Genomic DNA, 19,491 nt, shown 5'->3' with positions numbered 1-19,491 from the left:
AGGGCTTTGACTAGGATGTCATATTTAAAAATGTATATAGAGTGAATCTATAGGTACAGCAGGCGAAGTCTAAAGTCTGTCTTGGTTTGTTTTCCTAGGCTTGAGAGGTTTTTAAAAGTCCAACCTGAGATGCCTTGTCAAAAATTCTAGTAAAGCAAACTTGAAAAGAGCCTGTGTTGTCAATCACTATTCTTTCTACACTTATGTAAACAATCAGGCCAAGTTTGATGAGACTAAACTTATTTTGCAAATAAATTAATCTTACTGATTGTCTTTGGTAGAAATAGGGTTGAGTGTAGAGGAAAAAAATTATGCTTCTAAAGAAGAACTATAGTACACCTATTATTAGATTGTAGCCCTGGATCATTGTTTTCAAGTTTTTATTATCTACCTGTAGACTGAGCTGGATCTTGAATTTTTCTAGTTTCCTCCAATGTCTGGTTATAACTCTTCAACAAAGAACAAGAGCTACTCTGTTCTTGAAGCCCTGTAAGCTGAAGTTGGACAACTCGATGTAAATATCAAAGGACAAGTCCCATGCCTGATGTGTGAGAAACACAGAAAGTTCACCAAAACGCCCAATACCTTAACCAGAGACATTCAACTGTGTGAGAAATGCCCTCACCCATCCAATTCCAAAGGATGGACAAAGACACGAGGTACAGCAAAGCAAGACTTTAATAATGGCCTTGCAAGGTTCAGGTGTCTGAAAGGCAGGTATGCATGAAACAGTTACATTGAGCAATTTATTCCCTAGTGCACACATCCCTCCCTCCACTTCCTCATTGGCTGAGTACAATGGGATGCACAATCTTCCCAAATGGTGTCTAAGATTTATTACCCCCTTGCAAGGAATTCCTTTGTCTGGGGGCTCAGACAAGCCTGTGAAAAAGGCCTAATAAAGTTGTCTGAAGAGAGAAACACCAGGGAATGAAGAAAACAAAAGGGTCTAGTAACTAATTACCATCTCAATATAACACCCTCAGATAAGTCATTTCTGAAAATGAATCACTTAGAAAGTTTTCTTACAAACTGAAAATCAGGATGAGAAATTGACAGCTTTTCCCAAATCATCAGAACAAGACTCCCTATCATAATGAGACTTCTACCCTCTTAATTTTTCCTTACTGATGCCTACCTTTTGTGTTGGCAGGATAGTGGTGTAGTTAGAATTTCACAGACAGTAGCTTCCACAGGTAACGTGACAAAATGTTGGATCGGTCTTGCCAAATCCAGATTCTTACATGACCAAAGGGATCCTTTAGTTCATTCAGTGGGTAACTTTAACAACAGCCCTAATACAAATGTTGTTCATATTGGGCTAGTGGTTCATTTTATAGAGCCAGAGACCCACTTATTTTCACTCCCTGCTTTAACTTAACCCAGTCATGGGATGCTAGATTACCTAGGTGAACAGGGAGGAGTCTGTGCAGTTGCTAACATTTTTTGTTGCACATGGATAAATAGAACAAATAGGCTGCTTGACTAAAATGGGTAGATTTCTCATCAGGCTTATTCTTTGATCTATTCAATTTTAGTTGATTTGGTTCATGGGAACCATTACCAAGGGGGATACTTTAAACTCTTAGCATTATCCCCCTGATAATCATAATAGTGGTGTACTATTAACACTCCCTGGTGTGCTGCATCCTTTCAAAAAGTCTTAAATGACTACCTGCAGTCATCTGCTGAACTCTAAATGTTCTCCCTCTGGCTGAAATGATGAAAACTCCAGGAAATGCATTATAATGAGGACACTATAACCTATAAATGATGTGTTGAGCCTGAAAACCCAAACTAATGGTACTGAAAGTTGCACTAATACCCTAAGTTTTAGTCAGTCACACTCTACCCTAGGTGGGAGGCTGATCATAAGGGGGAATTGTTAAATAAAACATACAGAAGGCCTTTGGTTTGGACTGAACTCCCGTACTAGGGCCAACAGACCAAACCAAAATAAAATTACTCATGCTGACACTCCATACCACCAAGCCAAAACTAAGTTGTTTATTTGAACTTCCAAGAACTCAGGAGAGAGACAGATAATAGCCAAATACCCAAACAGATCGATTTTAGCCAGCATGATAAAGAAGATCCCTCTACGTTAATCTTTACAAGGAAAGTAATTTTGAAATGTGCAATCTGCTTTTTGTTCTCTGTTTCTGCTTTTCTTAGTCCTTTTCTATTGGTAAAGCCAACCTCCTCTGCTCAGTTCATCAGAACATTCCATTTTGTAGGCCCACCTTTCAAATAGCATAATCAGATTTCCCACCATCTGAACACTGTTACAAAAGGGATCAAGTTTCCAACACATGAACTTTTGGAGGACACATTTAACCCACAGCAGCCTGTCTGTTCAGAGTTTTCTTGGCCTTTCTGTATAGCATTCCTTCCTCTTGGGTTGGGGCAGGACCCCTCTGGAGTGGAGGTCTTCAAGGGAGAAAAGAGAAGTAAGAGAGTGACTTTTCTAGGTTTGCTTTGGGGGAGAAAGATTCTAATTTCTATGACCAGCCTTGGGGAAAGGAATTCTGGTTCCTAGGACTCAATTCAGGGTTGGAAGAGGGGCAGGAGACAGAAAGGAAGAAGAAAGTCAAAAACAATTTCCTTCTGAGGCCATCCAATCTCTGTTATTTCAAAGTACTGAACATGCTAAGGTGCCATACTTTGGGGTATCATTTTCTGAGCCCCCCAAATAAGAAAGGGAATACTATGAACAATTCTGAACACATAAATTTAACAATTTAGGTGAAATGCACCAATTCCTCAAAAAACACAAACTACCACACCTCACCCAATATGAAATTGATAATTCAAATAGCCCTACAACTATCAAGGAAATTAAATTTGTAATTTAAAAACTCCCCCAGAACAAATTCTTCATGCCAGATGGTTTCACTAGAAAATTCTACCAAATGTTTAAAGAAGAGTTAGGGCATGGTGCTCATGACGCCAATGTGAAGGGTTTGGATTTCCTTACCATCTAGTCGCAAAAAAAAAAAAGAGGAAAAGAGCTTCCTAACTCATTTCATGAAGATAGTGTTAACCTGATACTAAAATCAGAAAGAGATATTACAGACCAATATCCCTGATTAATACAGAGACAAAAATTCCTAACAAAATATTAGCAAATAAAAGTAAGTAAAATATAAAAACAAGTTAGACAACATGGTCGATTGGGACTTATTTGGGAATTTAAGGCTGAGTCAATATTCAAAATCAATCCATGTAATCCACATTAACATGCTAAATAAGATTACATGATCCTATTAATTGATGAAGAAAAGCATTTGACAAAATTCAGCACTCTTTCATCATAAAAACTCTCAGATAACAGAAATAGAGGGGAACTTCCTCAACCTGACATATCTACAAAATTCTGTAGCTAACTTGATGCTTAATGATGAAAGAGTCCCCTTAAGATTGGGATTAGGGCTGAGCCCGTGGCGTGCTCGGGAGAGTGCGGCGCTGGGAGCGCAGCAACGCTCCCGCCACGGGTTCGGATCCTATATAGGAATGGCCGGTGCACTCACTGGCTGAGTGCCGGTCACGAAAAAGACAAAAAAAAAAAAAAAAAAGATTGGGATTAGAGTGAGTATGTCTGCTCCCTCCTCTTATTTAACATAATGCTGGAAGTTCCAACTAGTGTCATAAGGAATGGAAAGCAAATAAAGTCTGTCCTATTTGTACATGACATGATTATCTGCATAGAAATTCACACAAAATTTACAAAAAGAAACTCTTAAAATTAATAAGTGAATTCAGTAAGATCAAAGAATACAAGATAAATATACAAAAATCAACTTTATTTCTATATACTCTTTCTCTTTTTTTTTTTGGCAGCTGGCTGATACGGGGATATTTCTATATACTCTCAATGTACATGTGGGTGTTGAATTTAAAATAATATAGTATTTACAATTGCTCAAAAAATAATAAAATGTTTAGATATCAAGCTAACAAAATATGTATGAATCTCATAAGTTGAAAACTATAAAATGCTGATAAAAAAACTTAAAAAGCTAAATAAATAGACATTGCTTTGTCTCCCATGGATTTGTCAACCCTCTTCCACTGGGTGATGGAGCCACAAAGGATTACTCAAAGCCCATCTCTTCTGAGCAGTGAGAAGTCTCAAAGTGGTTAATCTCCCAGAACCCTCAAGAGAAGGCATTCCTTTTATTTGGGAAATTAACCATGAATTGGGGTTCTCTTCCTGCATTTATTTTCCAGACCAGGAAGTTACAGGAAGAGAACATAGGTGGGGTTATATTTTAACAATATAGGCTGGTAACATTCAATAAAACAAGCAAAGTGACATTCCATAAGGCAATTTAAATGATCCACCAAAAAAAAAAAAAAAGGCTTGATCTTAGCAAACATTCCTTCCCCTACAGAGCTTCCCAGTGTTTTCACATATCAATCAGTGACTTGTCTGTCTTTGAACCAGTAACTTTGCTGTATTACAATTTTTTATCTTACAACAGAGACTATAGCCTGGGGAAAATTTCCTGTTTTTTGCAAGGTCAACATTTTATATGTACTTTTAAGAAGTTAGACTAAACGTGAAAGTGCAAGAAACTAGGCCCTGTGAAATATATTTGCTTTATAGTATACTCCGCAAATAGACACATAGACATAGCATGTTCATAGGTTGGAAGATTGAACCTAACAAAGTTGTCAGTGCTCCTCAAATTGATGTGCAGATTTAAATCAATTCGCACCAAAATTCAATCAACATTTTTATAGATGTAGACAAGATTATTTTTTTTTAAAAATTATATAGTAGAGTAAAAGTCCTAGAATAGCTAAAACAATTTTAAAAAATAAGAATAAGGGCCAGCCCATGGCTCACTGGGGAGAAGGTGGTGCTGATAACACCAAGACCACGGGTTCAGATTCCTATATAGGGATGGCTGGTTAGCTCACTTGGGAGAGCGTGGTGCTGACAACACCAAGTCAAGGGTTAAGATCCCCTTACCAGTCATCTTTTTTTAAAGAAAATATAAGAATAAAGTGGGAGGAAATAGTCACTGAGATTCCAAGACTTATTATATAGTTACAGTACTCAAAACTATGTGGTACTGGTGGTGGGATGCTAATGATATGAATGGTGGCAGGGGCTCTCTAGATAGTTTCAGGATGGGAGTTGGTCACCAGAAAGACCAAGGCTTGATCAGAGGGCTGGAACTTTCAACCCCAACCACCAGCCTCCAGGGAGGAGAGAGGGACTGAAGGTGAACTTGATAATCAGAAGAGAAAACTGAAAGGTGCAGAATGTGGATCCCTGGGGAAAGATTCCATAGAGGTGGAGAAAGATAAATCATAAAAGCTACAAAAAAAAAATGGTCAAGAGCCAAGGGCAGTCCCTACTGACAGACAGCAGGAGTGTGGGGCACCACTGTGCAGGCAGCTCATTGCTGCCACAGACACCAACTCCACATGGGTGGCTGGCCACAACCACTGCCACAAGCACCACAGCTGTAATGGCAGCCCACTGCCACAGCAGAAGATACTGATGCTGCAGCAGTCACTGCCACCATGCAGGTGGCCCACTGACCACGTGACTGCATCGACACAAGGAAGGTCACCAGGAGAGCCTGGGGAGAGAGGTGAGCAAGCACAGATCCATGACCCAGTGGCCCAACCCATAGTGGGAATTATGCTGCACCCCACGGTAGCACATTTAGGGGTGGAAGGTATGTGCACAGTCCATGTGACTACCTTGATCCAGTGAGAGATACATGTAGAATCTCCAGAGAGTGCAGGATAGCCAAATAGAGTAAAGAAGAAAATTCCTACCCACCACTAACCCATCTCCTAACCAGGAGAAGCAAGGACTTGGGAGGAGTCTCTGCCTGTAGGAAAGAGGAAAGAGAAACCCCACTGAGAGTCACCCATTCAAACTGGGGAGCTTCAATGTACCCCAGTGCACCCATCAGGGCTATGGGACATTAACCAGGGTGCCAACAAGCCCACCCAGGGTCACCCACCCCAGCCAAAGAGCAAGAGGTCACCCAGGAGCTTCTCCCAAGAACTCAAGAGATTGCCCACATCCTTGACAACCCAACACAGTATCACTAACCTCAGCAAGGAATCACTAAGTGCTTCAGTGCCTAGGCCATGGAGGCACTCACACACGACTCTGACATTAAATACAGCCAAAGTATCCACATGGAGACTAAAACAGTACTAAATACTAAAACACTATTCAGTTGTCAATATACAACACATCTACAGGAGGAAGTCTTTCTCCTCAAAGCCCACTCCAGAGTAACAGAAGAAGCAACTGCTCTACTAGATGACCAGACTTCAAGAAAGAGACACTGGAAATATGAAAAAACAAGAAAACATGACATCACCAAAGGAATACAATAATTCTCAAGTACCAAAACAGGAAACCCTTCAAATGACTAAAAAGAAATTTCAAACAACAATCTGAAGGAAGCTCAATGAGATAGAAGAAGACTCAGTTAGACAGCACAATGAAATGAGAAAAACTGTCTAGGATATGAAGGAGAATATTTACAAAGAGATCAATACCTTAAAAAAGAATGTAGCAGAACTCCTGGAAGTGAAGTATTCATTCATAAAATAAAAAACAACCGAGAGCTTAAGCAGCAGGCTAGAACAAGCAGAAGAAAGAATTTCTGATCTTGAAGATGGTCTTTTTGAAATAACCCAGGTGGAAAAAAAAAAAAGAATTTAAAAAAGTGAAGAAAATCTAAGAGAGCCAACAAACAATGTTAAGTGCACAAACAAAACATCTGAATCATTAGCATTCCAGAAGGGGAGGAGAAAGGAAAAAGCATTGCAACCACATTCAATGAAATAATAGCAGAAAACTTCCCAGGTATAGGGAGAGACATGGACTTTCAGATCTAGGAGGCTCAAAGATTCCCAAACAGATTCAATTCAAAAAGGTCCGCTTTGAGACACATTAAAGTCAAACTGGCGAAACTCAAAGACAAGGAAAGAATCCTAAAAATAGCAAGAGAAAAGTGTCAAGTCGCCCATAAAGGAGTCTGCATCAGACTAACAGTAGACTTCTCAGCAGAAACTCTACAAGCCAAAAGAGAACGGGATGATACATTCAAGATACTAAAAGAAAAAAACTGCTAGCTAAGAATACTGTTCCAAGAAAAGCTATCCTTCAGAAATGAAGGAGAAATAGTGTATTTCCAAACAAACAAAAACTGTGGGGGTTCACCACTACATGACCAGCCCTATAAGAAATCCTCAAGGGAATCTTGCATCTGGAATCCAAAAGACAGTACTCACTACCACGGATACACAAGAAAGAAAAAAATCCACTGGTGGAACAAAAATGCAAGTGAGAAAGAGAAAGAAACTATATCTTACCAACTCAAAAAACCTGCAAACACTGAAGACAAACAATCAAAGGAAAAGAAGGGGCTGGCTGGTTAGTTCACTCGGTCAGAGTGCAACCTTATAATACCAAGGTCACAGTTTCAGATCCCTGTACTGGCCAGCCACTCACTCACTCACTCACTCAATCAATCAATATAAACAAATAAATAAAAATAAATAAATAAATGGGGAAGAAAGGAACTAAAGATATTTAAAACATCCTAACAAAAATCAATAAAATGACAAGAGTAAGACAGTATCTTACAAAAAAACCTTAAATGTAAATAGATTAAATTTCCCACTCAAAAGACAGAGACAGACTGACTGGATAAAAAACTAGGCCCAAGAGATTGCTGTCGACAAGCGATTCATCTTACCTGTAAAGATACACACAGACTAATAGTGAAGGGATGGAAAAAGATATACAACAAAAATGGAAACAAAAAATGAGCAGGAGTAGCTATTCCTATATCAGATCAAATAGACTTTAAACCAAAAACCATAAACAGAGACCAAGAAGGCCACTATAAAGGGATCTACCGTGCAAGAAGACATAACAATCATAAATACATATGCACCCAAAATCGGAAAACCCAGATACATAAAGGAAATGCTATTAGACCTAAAGAAAGAGATAGACCCAAGTACAATAATAGTTGAGGAACTGAACACCCATCTCTCAGCACTGGACAGATCATCTAGGCAACAAATCAACAGAGAAACACAGGATTTGAACTACACTTTAGACCGGTTGGACTTGGCAGATGTCTGCAGAACATTTCAGCCAACAACTACAGAATATATTCTTCTCATCAGCACATGGAATATTCTCCAGGATAGACCACATGTTAGGTCACAAATCAAGTCTCAACAAATTTTTTAAAATTGAAATCATTTCAGGTATTTTTTGTACCACAACAGATTAAAACTAGAAATCAATAACAAGCAAAACTCTGGAAACTATACAAACACATGGAAATTAAACGACATGCTCCTGCATGGCCTATGGGTCCAAGAAGAAATTAAACAGAAAATCAAAAAATTTCTTGGAACTAATGAAAATAAAGACACATCATATCAAAACCTGAGGGATATTGCAAAAGCAATACTAAGAGCAAAGTTTATTGCAATAAATGCTTATATAAAAATAATAGAAAGATTACAAATAAACAACCAAATGCTACACCTCAAAGAACTGGAAAAACAAGAATAATCCAATCCCAAAATTAGTAGATGGAAAGAAATAATTAAGATCAGAGAAGAACTAAATTAAATAGAGATCCCCCAAATGATAGAAAAGATCAATGAAACAAAAAGTTGTTTTTTTGAGACGATAAACAAAATAGACAAACCATTAGCCAGGATAACTAAAAAAGAAGAGAAAAGACCCAAATAACAAAACTCAGAAATGAAAAAGGAGACCATACAACTGATACTGCAGAAATACAAAGAATCATTACATGCTATTAAAAACAACCATATACCAACAAATTTGAAAAGCTGGACAGAACGGATAACTTTCTGGACACACACAAACTTCCAAGACAGAACCAAGAAGAAACCAAGAAGAAACTAAGAAAAACTTGAACTGACCAAGAACAAGCAACGAGATTGAAGCAGTACTCAGCAGTCTCCCAACAAAGAAAATCCCAGGTCTTGGATGGCTTTACTGCTGAATTCTACCAAACCTTTAAAGAAGAATTAATATCAATTTTCTTCAAATTCCAAAAATTTGAAACAGAGATCTTTCACAGGCCAGCATCACCCTCATACCAAAACCAAAGATACAACAAAAAAAGAAAACTATCTTTGATGAGCAAAGATGCAAAAATCCTCAACAAAATATCAGCAAACAAAATACAGCAACACATCAAAAAAATTATACAACATGATCAAGTAGGATTTATCCCAGGGATGCAAGGAGGGTTCAACAAATGGGATACACCACATCAACAAAACCAAGGAGAAAAAAAAAAAAACATATGATTACCTCAGTAGATTCAGAGAGAGCATTTGACAAAATTCAACACTTCATGATAAAGACTCTCGCCAAATTAGGTACAGAAGGAAAGTATCTCAACATAACAAAGGGCATTTATGACAAACTCACTGCCAATATCATCCTGAATGGTGAAAATGTGAAAGCTTTTCCCTTCAGAACATGAACAAGACAAGGATGCTCACTCTCACCATTCCTATTTAACATGGTACTGGAAGTACTAGCCAGAGCAATCAGGCAAAAAAGAAATAAAGGGCATCCAAATTGGAAAAGAAGTCAAACTGTCCCTGTTTACAGATGACATGATCCTATATACAGAAAAACCTAAAGACTACCAAAACACTTTTAGAGCTAATAAATGATTTCAGTGAAGTTGCAGGCTACAAAATCAACACACAAAAATCAGTAAAATTTTTATATTCCAATAATGCACAAGTAGAAAAAGAAGTCAAGAAAGCAATCCCATTTACAGTAGTCACCAAAAAACAACACCAACAAAAAACTAGTGATAAAGTTAACCAAGGAGACGAAAGATCTCTACAACAAGAATTACAAATCACTGCTGAAAGCAATTAAAGAGGACACAAAAAAATGGAAAGACATTCCATGCTCTTGGATTGGAAGAATTAACATTGTGAAAATGTCCTTATTATCCAAAGCAATCTACAGATTCAATGGAATCCCCGTCAAAATACCAATGACATTCTTCACAGAAATGGAAAAAACAATCCTACCATTCATATGGAACAACAAAAGACCCCAAATGGCCAAAGCAATTCTGAGCAAAAAAATTAAAGCTGGAAGCATTACACTACTTGACTTCAAATAACACTACAAAGCTACAGTAACCAAATAACATGGTACTGGCATAAAAACAGACACTTGGACCAACGGAACAGAACAGAGGACTCAGAATTCAACCCACATGCTTACAATCAACTTATCTTTGACAAAGGCACCAAGAACATACATTGAGGAAAAGACTGCCTCTTCAACAAATGGTACTAGGAAAACTGGACATCCATATGTAGAAGAATGAAACTAGACACGTACTCTCCATATACTAAAATCAACTCAAAATGTATTAAAGACTTAAGTATAAGACCTGAGATGATAAAACTCCTAAATAAAACACAGGAAAAACACTTCAGGAAGTAGGCTTGGGCAAAGACTTTATGAGTAAGACCCAAAAAGCACAGCCAAAAAAGATGTGAGGGTCAGAGTCCAGAGCCTTGAAGAGAGAAACTGGCATATAGTGGACACCTTTTTTGGAACCTTAAAACTACAGGGATGCAATGTTTGTGAGAAGGGAGATACACAGTAACCCAGGAAAACTAGGAGTAGAGACATCTTAAGTTCTCAGTTCAAAGGAAACTGAAGTATCAATAAAATGACATTTCACACACCTCATCAGAAAGATGCCATTTTGGGATGAGGCACAAGTGTTTCCCCTAAAGGATGGATGGCCATTTGAGGTGCTCTTTGATATTTGGACAGGAGTTTGATGGGCAGACATAAGAAAGGCTCTTTCAGACAGAGGGAACAGCAGGACCAATGGCTTACAGGTGGGTAAGTAGTCCAGGTAGGGAGCTCCAGCAATCAGAAGGAGCCCTGTTGTTGGAAATATAGGAGAAGGCTTTGGAGAGGAAGGAGAACTTCTGTTGGGTCTTGAGGGATAGGCAAGAACGGGAGAAAGGAAAATTGTTTCCTATTCTTCTCTCTGAATGTCCTTGGGAGAATTGGGAATCACGGTGGAGGATATAGCATTCCCGTGCTGTGATGTAGATTCAGGTATTCTCTTACACAGTTTCTACCTCAGCTTCCCTCAAGCATTTAAATTTCTATCACAGAGGCTTCTTTTCTTTCCTCTTCTGCCTGAATCTATTCTTGTAACTGTACAGACTACAGAAAACACTCTACAGAGTTTCACAGCAAAGCCACTAAGTACTTACCCAAATTTTTGTCTATGTATGAGATTGTACATTTATCTGACAAGAGTTAACAGATGTTAGAATTTTAAAAATTAGGTCTGTCACTTTATAAAAGAACCATTGTTGCATCCTATCAAGTCTCTAGGTTTTTAAAAACAATCTTCAAGTTATTTCTTCTCCTCTACAAGTACGAGGACATGAACTATACAAGCTGCGGCCACAGAGGGTCCACAGTCATAGAGCTGAGATCTAGATTTCAGCACCACAGTTATTAAATGGAAAGCTTATCTGAGTAGCTAAACATGGATGATATTAAGAGGCACTACTGTATTTATAGATCATATTTTTTAGCACATTGTAAGCACAGTGATAATTTAGGATTCTGTTATGATTTTCAATTTTTTTTTACTGATTGTACTGATATTATTACTTTTACTATGCTATTTTATCTTCCTCACACTCAATGCAAAGAAATAAAACAATCTGAAGAAAAATTTGTCCTTACTGTTCACAATAAAGAGTCTGTTTCAACCAATCCAGTGATGTCCACCAAGCCGCCACAGGAAGCATCCTGGGCTCCCAAGCCAGGGCAGTAGAGGGCTTCGGGCCTTGGCCACGTCCCCCGGACACCCACAACCTGCCCAGCAATGACCACCGATCTGCCACTGGATACACCCTGGGCTCCCAAGCCAGGGTGATGAGGGACCTAGGGCTTCAGCCACACCCCCCTGAAATCTGCATCCAAGCAAACACTGGAAGCTCCTGGTCTCCCCTGAAGGAATGAGGGGGGTGAAATGGGCCTCAAACAAGCCCCCCTCCTTCCTCCTTCTCCCACCCTATTTCCTTCCCTGTTCCCATCTCCCGCTCCCCAACCAACTGCTCCTTAACAACATCTGAGAATTAAAAAAAATAATAATAATAAATAAATAAATAAACTTAAAAAAAATAAAAGAATAGCCCTTAGTATATGTCCAAATATGGAACCTGAATGACATATTAGAAAATTTAAATTAATTACTATAAATTAGAAATGCAGTTTTAGAACTAATTATATCATTGTGCTAATATTTACCTCTGTCGAAGTCTTTGCTATCTTGCTTATAACACTGAGTTGAAGAACGAGAAAGCCTTTGCCTATGGCTGTACTTTTTAAACTGTACATGAATATGTCCTGTTATTGCACATAGATATTCACAGTAAATTACTAATTTGCAGACCAATTTTGTTTCAATTAACAAATAAGGTTATTAAATGTGGCTTTTGAACTAAAAGAAATAAGATATTTTATCTATTTAAACTCACCACAATATCTAGTTTCCCCTGCCAACTTGACCCATTATTTTATAATTTGTCTTCTTTTATTGATATTATCTATATACATATTAGTCTCTCCACCCAGACTGCAATTTCTTTAAGGAACAGATGTTGGAATCGATCTCATCTTGGAATCATGAGTACCCTACCCAGAGTAGGTACTTTTTAAATATTTAAGGAAATGAAAAAAAAAACCGAAACAGTCTGCTTCATTCCACAGGCCTGGGCATATGGTACAATAGGGAGCATTTTATGGCTCAAATGGATGAATGTACCATTTTGATTCTGATCCACTGAATAGAATCTCATCCATATTCAGTGACTGGACTAACTCCATATGAGCTGTGATAGACTGAACCATTTTTTGCAGTATCCCAAGATCTCACTAAATAAGAAAAGATCCTCCACAAGGAATTATAACAATTGATCTGTCTACAAATTGTATCTACAGGCTCTTTCTTTAGTATAAGTTGGAAAAGGGGACGCTTTCTTGAGTACATGGATACAGGTATTACTGTTGCCTAAAGATTGCTGGATTGATACTGTATTGTTATAATAAAGATAAGGAACACATTGAAACCAATGTCAGATTAAGAAACTTCCACAAGATGTCTCAACTCTTCAAATAGTGGAGCAAGTTCCTCTTCTAGGCTGACGATTAGTCCTGTGTTGGTATTGCCGCTTGCTATGACATTCACCACCAAATGCAAATGGTGAAATGGAACCACCTGGTAGGTGTTATAGTAGCAGATGATACTTTTATTTTTTGAAAGTCCAAGTTTGCTCCCTTGGTCTGTTGCAAGGGCAAAAGTACATAAGAAAACAGGTCTCAAAGCATGCTCTGGAGCATTATCATTGGCCACCTTAGTAACAGATACTCCGTCTCTATCTGACACAACAATAGCATGGAGTCCTTCCACACATGGTTGCTTTTTATACAGGAATCACTTTAGATCATCAGCCATAACGAACCCTTTCTCTGGCAGGATCAATCTCCACACCTGGGTTTCTGGGCTGCCAGGTTCCCTGTTACACTTTTAAAGGTTACAAAGCACTTTCCCATACCTCGTGGTGTCAATGAAAATCTCAAAACCTGTGCACTCACCAGCGATTTTCAGACGCAGGAAGGCTTCTTCCTGGGCTTCTTTATCTCTGAAAGATCATCCATAGACCCCCGTCATCAGAGGCCCTGATGTACCCTCACAGCAACGCACCCCGCAGGTGATGTTCTCCTCCACCAGTGTCACCCTGCCTCGGTACTTGGGCATCTGCTCTCCCTGCTGCTCTTGCCCGTCCCAGCGCACCAGTAAGACTGGCGAGAACTTCTTCCAGAACCATCGCAGCTCCGTGTGCTCACCACTCACATTTGGGGACAGGTGACAGGGCAGCTCCGTCTCTTCACCCACCATGAAGAGGATGGGCAAGGTTGAGTATGTAATTTTTATCTCTGGCCCTGACCTCTCAGCTGGACTGTACCATTGATGATCTAACTGCCCACTCTGCACCTCCCCGTGGAACTCTATCAGACTCCTCAACCATAAACGTGTCCATAACTGAACTTTGGATTCAGCTCTACCTCCTCTCTTGTCTCTTGTCTCTAAGTTTTCCCATCTCAGATATTGGTAACTTCATCTTCCCAGTTTTTTAGAACTAATGGCTTGCAGTCACCCTTGAAATCCTCCTTCAGTCGCACCACATATCTCACTCTGTCAGCAAAGCCTTTTTACTTTATTTTTAAAATAAACCCAGCATTGGACCAGTTCTCACCTCCTCAGGGTTTCCCCCAGTACAAGTCATCCTCATCTGTCACCTGGATCACTGCACTAGCTCACAGCCGATCTTCAGCTTTCTATCCTCCACCGACTGCTTCCACCGCACTCTGTCTAGCGTCTGATATAACTTCTTAAAACACAGGTCAGATCCAGTCCCTCCTCTGCTCAAAACCTTCAGTGGCTCCCCTTTTAGAAGCAAAGCCAAGGTCAGCATAATTTTTAAGGCCATACGTGATCTGGCCCTCAAACCCCTCTGACTTTGCCCCTTCCCACTCTGCTGGTCACTCCCTGTGCTCCAGTCACAGCAGCCTCATTGCCAGTCCTGACACATGCCACCCATGGTCATGCCTCTGGCTTTGGCACTGCTGTTCTCTCTAATGGAATGCTTTCCCCCCAGTGCTCCTGTGGCCTGCTCCTCCTGCCCATCACTGTCCTATTTTAAATGTCAACTACAGTTTTTGCTTTGTTTTATTTATTTATTTTCAAAACACTTATCACCAAGTAACAAACCACATATTTACTTCTTGTTTTTTGTTTTGTCTCTTGCCGCACAGAGTTAGGTTCTTTGGGAAGGGGTCTTTCTGTTATGTTCACTTCTGTGCCCCAGTACCTAGAACACTGATTGGCACATATTTAGTGCTCATGAATCCTTGTTGAATGAATGAAAGAATGGACTGAACAGAGAAGCCCTGGGGGAAGCTGGGGAGTTGGTGGCCCAGGGTGCAGGTGAAGGATTAGCCTCAGACAGGAGAAAGGAAAGACAGCTGCTCCGTTCAAGTCAGAGGAAACAGGTCAGGAGGGGAGGGCCGGATGAGGGGAGGGGCAGGAAGTTTGAAATCTCCTCCTTCTATTTTTCCTCTGAGGTGGGTCGAACTCTGAGGAATGGGATTATTGCCCTTATAAAAGAGACTGCAAAGAACTACACTTTCCCTTCGGCATGTGAGGATATGGCAAAAAGACTATGAGCAAGGGATAGGGCTGTCAGCAGACTCTGATTTACTAGTGACTGGATCCTGGATTTCTCAGCCTCCGGCACAGTAGGAAATAAATTTCGGTTGTTTACAAACAATGCAATCTTTGTATTTTCATTATAATTGACTGAACATCATTAAAACATACACATAAAAATAAGTAATCTGGTTTTCCATCTTAACAATTCAGGTCTTTTGACTTCTGGTCAAGATGGCGAAATAGACAATACGCAGCATCACTCTTTCCCACCATGAACTAATTTACGACTATTAAAAAGCAACGACTTGGACTTGCAGAGGGAAAGAACATTCTTTGGTCTACAAGTGGAGTGGAAGGTAAAGGGGGAGGGGGAGGGGGAGGGAGGATGGGGATAATTGGGTGGGGGACAAGGGGTACAAATGCAATTTGTAGTAATGGGTATGCCGCCAGTATGAATCGGGCCTTCACATCTTGGGTATGGGGGGTGACAATCAGCTTTGTATCTCATGAATATTCATAACCCCCCCATAAACTACTGAAAGAACACAGTTTTGAAAATGTTAATCTAGTACAAACCCTGCTATTTAAAAAACAAACAAACAAACAAAAAGCAACTGACTGGCAAGCTGGAGCCACTGGAGTTCAGAGGAAGGGGAGGAGTGACCTACGGAATTCGTGAAGGCAGGCGAAGGCACATGAGAGAAAGAAAGGACTGCTCCTATTGTTTCAAGCCCCAGCCACTTCAAGGCTGGTCCTGGTGAGCACACAGAGCAAGATCTGGTAAATGCCACATCTATGCCCTTCATATGAAGTTGGTTGGAGGCTGCAGGGAAGAAGAGGGCCTTGGTGGTTCCCAGTCCAGCAAGACCCCTAACAGGGTTCCTGTGGACCCACCAAGGAGTGAGGGGCTGCAGATAACTCATAAAAGGAGCCATTCATGGGGGGACCCAAGGAAGAACGATGCAACACTTCAGTGTCTTGTCAGGGTTGTCTATCTGGTGTGGCCACCCCAACTGGACACTGAAAAAGGGACCACAAAGGGAAAGCAGAGACAGGAAATACTGACAGGGCAGAAGAAACTAGAGGGATGGAGGGGGGTGTCTGAACTTGATGCCTTCACAATGTCAAGATAAAAAGAAAGGGGGAGGCCCAGTAGCAGTGGTTGTCTTTAATGCTGCACAATAGAACAGCCGCATAAGCTGGTACTGCATGGAGCAGTGCCATTTCACAGCCTTTACATGCAAAGACTTTATTTCATTTTGATTCACATAAAATCCTGGGAAATACTAAACAAAGCTCATAGAGAAGAGTGACTTCTCCAGGGAACCCTGCTGATCTGGGAATTAAACATACATCTTACGATCTTAAGTGTAATGCCATATCCGCTCCTCTCTGAGAGTTCAATAAATCTTCAGTTAAGCAATTTCAATGACCCTTGTAGCACTTTTCACCTCATATTTTTCAAGATTTCTTTTTGATTGAGTTTGGATGTGTTGTTCCCTCCAAAACTCATGTGGAAGGGCCAGCCCATGGCTCACTCGGGAGAGTGCGGTGCTGATAACACCAAGGCCACGGGTTCGGATCCTATATAGGGATGGCCGGTTAGCTCACTGGCTAGGCGTGGTGCTGACAACATCAAGCCAAGGGTTGAGATCCCCTTACCGGTCATCTTTAAAAAACAAAAAACAAACAAACAAAAAACTCATGTGGAAATTTGATCCCAAATGTGGCAGTGTTGGAAACTGATTAAGTCATGGGGGTGGATCCCTCATGAATGGATTAATGCTCTCCCTTGGGGGAGGGGGGATTAATGAGTGAGTTCTCGCTCTATTTGTTCGCATGAGATCTGGTTGTTTAAAAAGACTCTGGCACCTCCTCTTTCACCCTCTTGCTTCCTCTCGCCATGTGATCTGCTTGTACCCGCCGGCTGCCTGCCACTTTCCACCATAAGTAGAAGCAGCCTGAGGCCCGTGCCAGATGCAGCTGTCCCAGAATTGTAAGCCAAATAAACCTCTGTTCTTTATAAATTACCAGTCTCAGGTATTTCTGTTATAACAACACAAAACGGACTAATACAACTATCCAGTTCGCAAGTTTGTTTACTTCTCCTTTCTGTAAATACTTTCCTGCTTAAAATATTCTACATCATCAACAGTTAAGCGCATATTCTCTAACTTTTTATATATTTATACTAATATACACACATAGTTTTCAAATAAAAATTGGATCATACTATATATGTTATTTTCTGACATTCTTATTTTATGTCAAAACCAATATTATATTATTCATAATCAAGACGGTTTTCTGTCTTTCCTATTACAAATGATGCTGCTATAAACATCTTTGTATATAGATGGTTAGGCATACCTCTGACCACTTCCACAGAACGAAGGTCCAAATTGCATTTGTCATTAGGATAAATTCTTGAATGTGCAATTGCTGGACAAATGGGACTAGAATTATTCTTATGTATGTGTACAAACCTATCTATTTCCTACAGGCAAGAAGTGACTGCACATATTTTTTGGTCTCTGTCAGGCTTATCTCTTAAAGTTAACGTAGAAGCCAACCCTACAGTTTGCCTTTCTTTGGCATCAATTCAGAACATCTCACTCTTCTCAAGGAAAACCTCCAAACTATCAACCCTGAGGAGGGGAAACAAGTTTACTTGTGTATGAGTTATTCTGTGTGTGGCACTGTTAAAAGCAAATAGCCTGTATTATCTCATTTCCTCCTCACAACAGCCACCCAAAAAGTCAAGTACTAGTATTATTATTTTACTGATAGGGAAACTGAGGCACAGAGAGGTTGTGTAACTGGCCCAAAGGAACATAGGCAGCCTGGCTTCAGATACTGTGCTCCTATCCACTCCTTTATGCAACCTCTCGTCACCAATTTTGAATTTCATTGCCTGAGACGTACTAGATGGTAGGTTGGTAGGTTCTTAATAAAAAGTAATTAAATTAATGAATTCTTTCCTGCCCTATTTCACGTGCATTTACCTTCCTGGATTTCTTTTCCAGGGCTTTGGGTAGAAGACTGGATTAAAAGTGGACTCAGGGCCCCATTTCCTTGGAAACTGCAAAGTGCAGAAAACTAAAGTGTCATACCCAGAAACTCCTTATCTCAAGCTCAGCATCTGGGCTACTTGTTTGTGTCAAAGTAACTTGGATCCTCCAGGCAAGAGTGGGACATTTCGTTCTACTGACATAATTTCAAGCAGCAAAACTTCTGATAGACAGTGAATTTAAAACTAAAGAAATGAGTAAATAAGTAAGGATAGATGGATGGATAGTGGGATGAACAGATGAATGGATTATAATAAAGTAAGCAAGTTCACTAAAATGATTATTGTACAATCCAGATGGCAGGTATATTGGTATTCGGTGAAATTTCTTTCAACTTTACTATATGCTTGAAAAGTTTCATAATAAACATTGAGGGTGGAGAGAGAAGTGGGGAGGGAAGAAGTGTGTTTTCCTGCTGATAACAGAGACCAGAAGTACCACTGGCTTAAACAAAACAAGGATTTATTTTCCTTTCATGCAAAATGAATTCAGAGGATGGCAATCCAAGACTCTTCTGGCATCTCAGAGATGTCATCCATACCCCAGCCTCCAGAAACCAGAAAATTATATTATTTGGTAATGCATCCTAGACCCGAATGTTGGAGGTGCTTAAAACGGTTCATTGTGTCTGGTTTTCTTTCTCTTCCTACTTTCATTTAGCTCTGTAGTAAAGGATTGTCCTCTTGCATGGACCCATCCGCATGCAAGCAGATGTTAGCTGACTGCCACAGAAGCGTTTTCATTAATCCACATCTTCCCCTCTTCACACATCAAAATCTTTTTATTTTTCCACTCAGTTCTTCTATTATATAAAAAAGAAATTAAAAAGGGGAATATTAAATAATACTTACTATACAAGCGTACTTTAAAAAGTTCGTGGAAAAATAGAATTGAAAGATAACACAAAGCTTTCCATGAACTCTGTGAAGGACCCTCATACGCATATCACACAAGAATGATTTAAACAGGCAAACCCAGAGAAACGCGAACACTAAGGGAGGCAGGGCTGGAATTTTCCTCAATGTGTACAATTTCATGCAGTTTCAGTTTTTATTCTGACCTTCCCCAGTGGTTTCTGCCCAGCA

The 19,491-nt window shown here is 39.8% G+C and overlaps 1 pseudogene; it reads right to left on the bottom strand.

Moving 5' to 3' along the window:
• Window positions 1-13,202: 13,202 nt before the first annotated feature.
• LOC134377950 (ragulator complex protein LAMTOR3-like) lies at window positions 13,203-13,577 on the bottom strand (annotated as a pseudogene).
• Window positions 13,578-19,491: the final 5,914 nt, after the last annotated feature.

The sequence above is a fragment of the Cynocephalus volans genome, chromosome 5 (assembly GCF_027409185.1).
Source record: "Cynocephalus volans isolate mCynVol1 chromosome 5, mCynVol1.pri, whole genome shotgun sequence".
Taxonomy (NCBI): Eukaryota; Metazoa; Chordata; class Mammalia; order Dermoptera; family Cynocephalidae; genus Cynocephalus; species Cynocephalus volans.
This window is presented reverse-complemented; position numbering and strand designations above follow the sequence as displayed.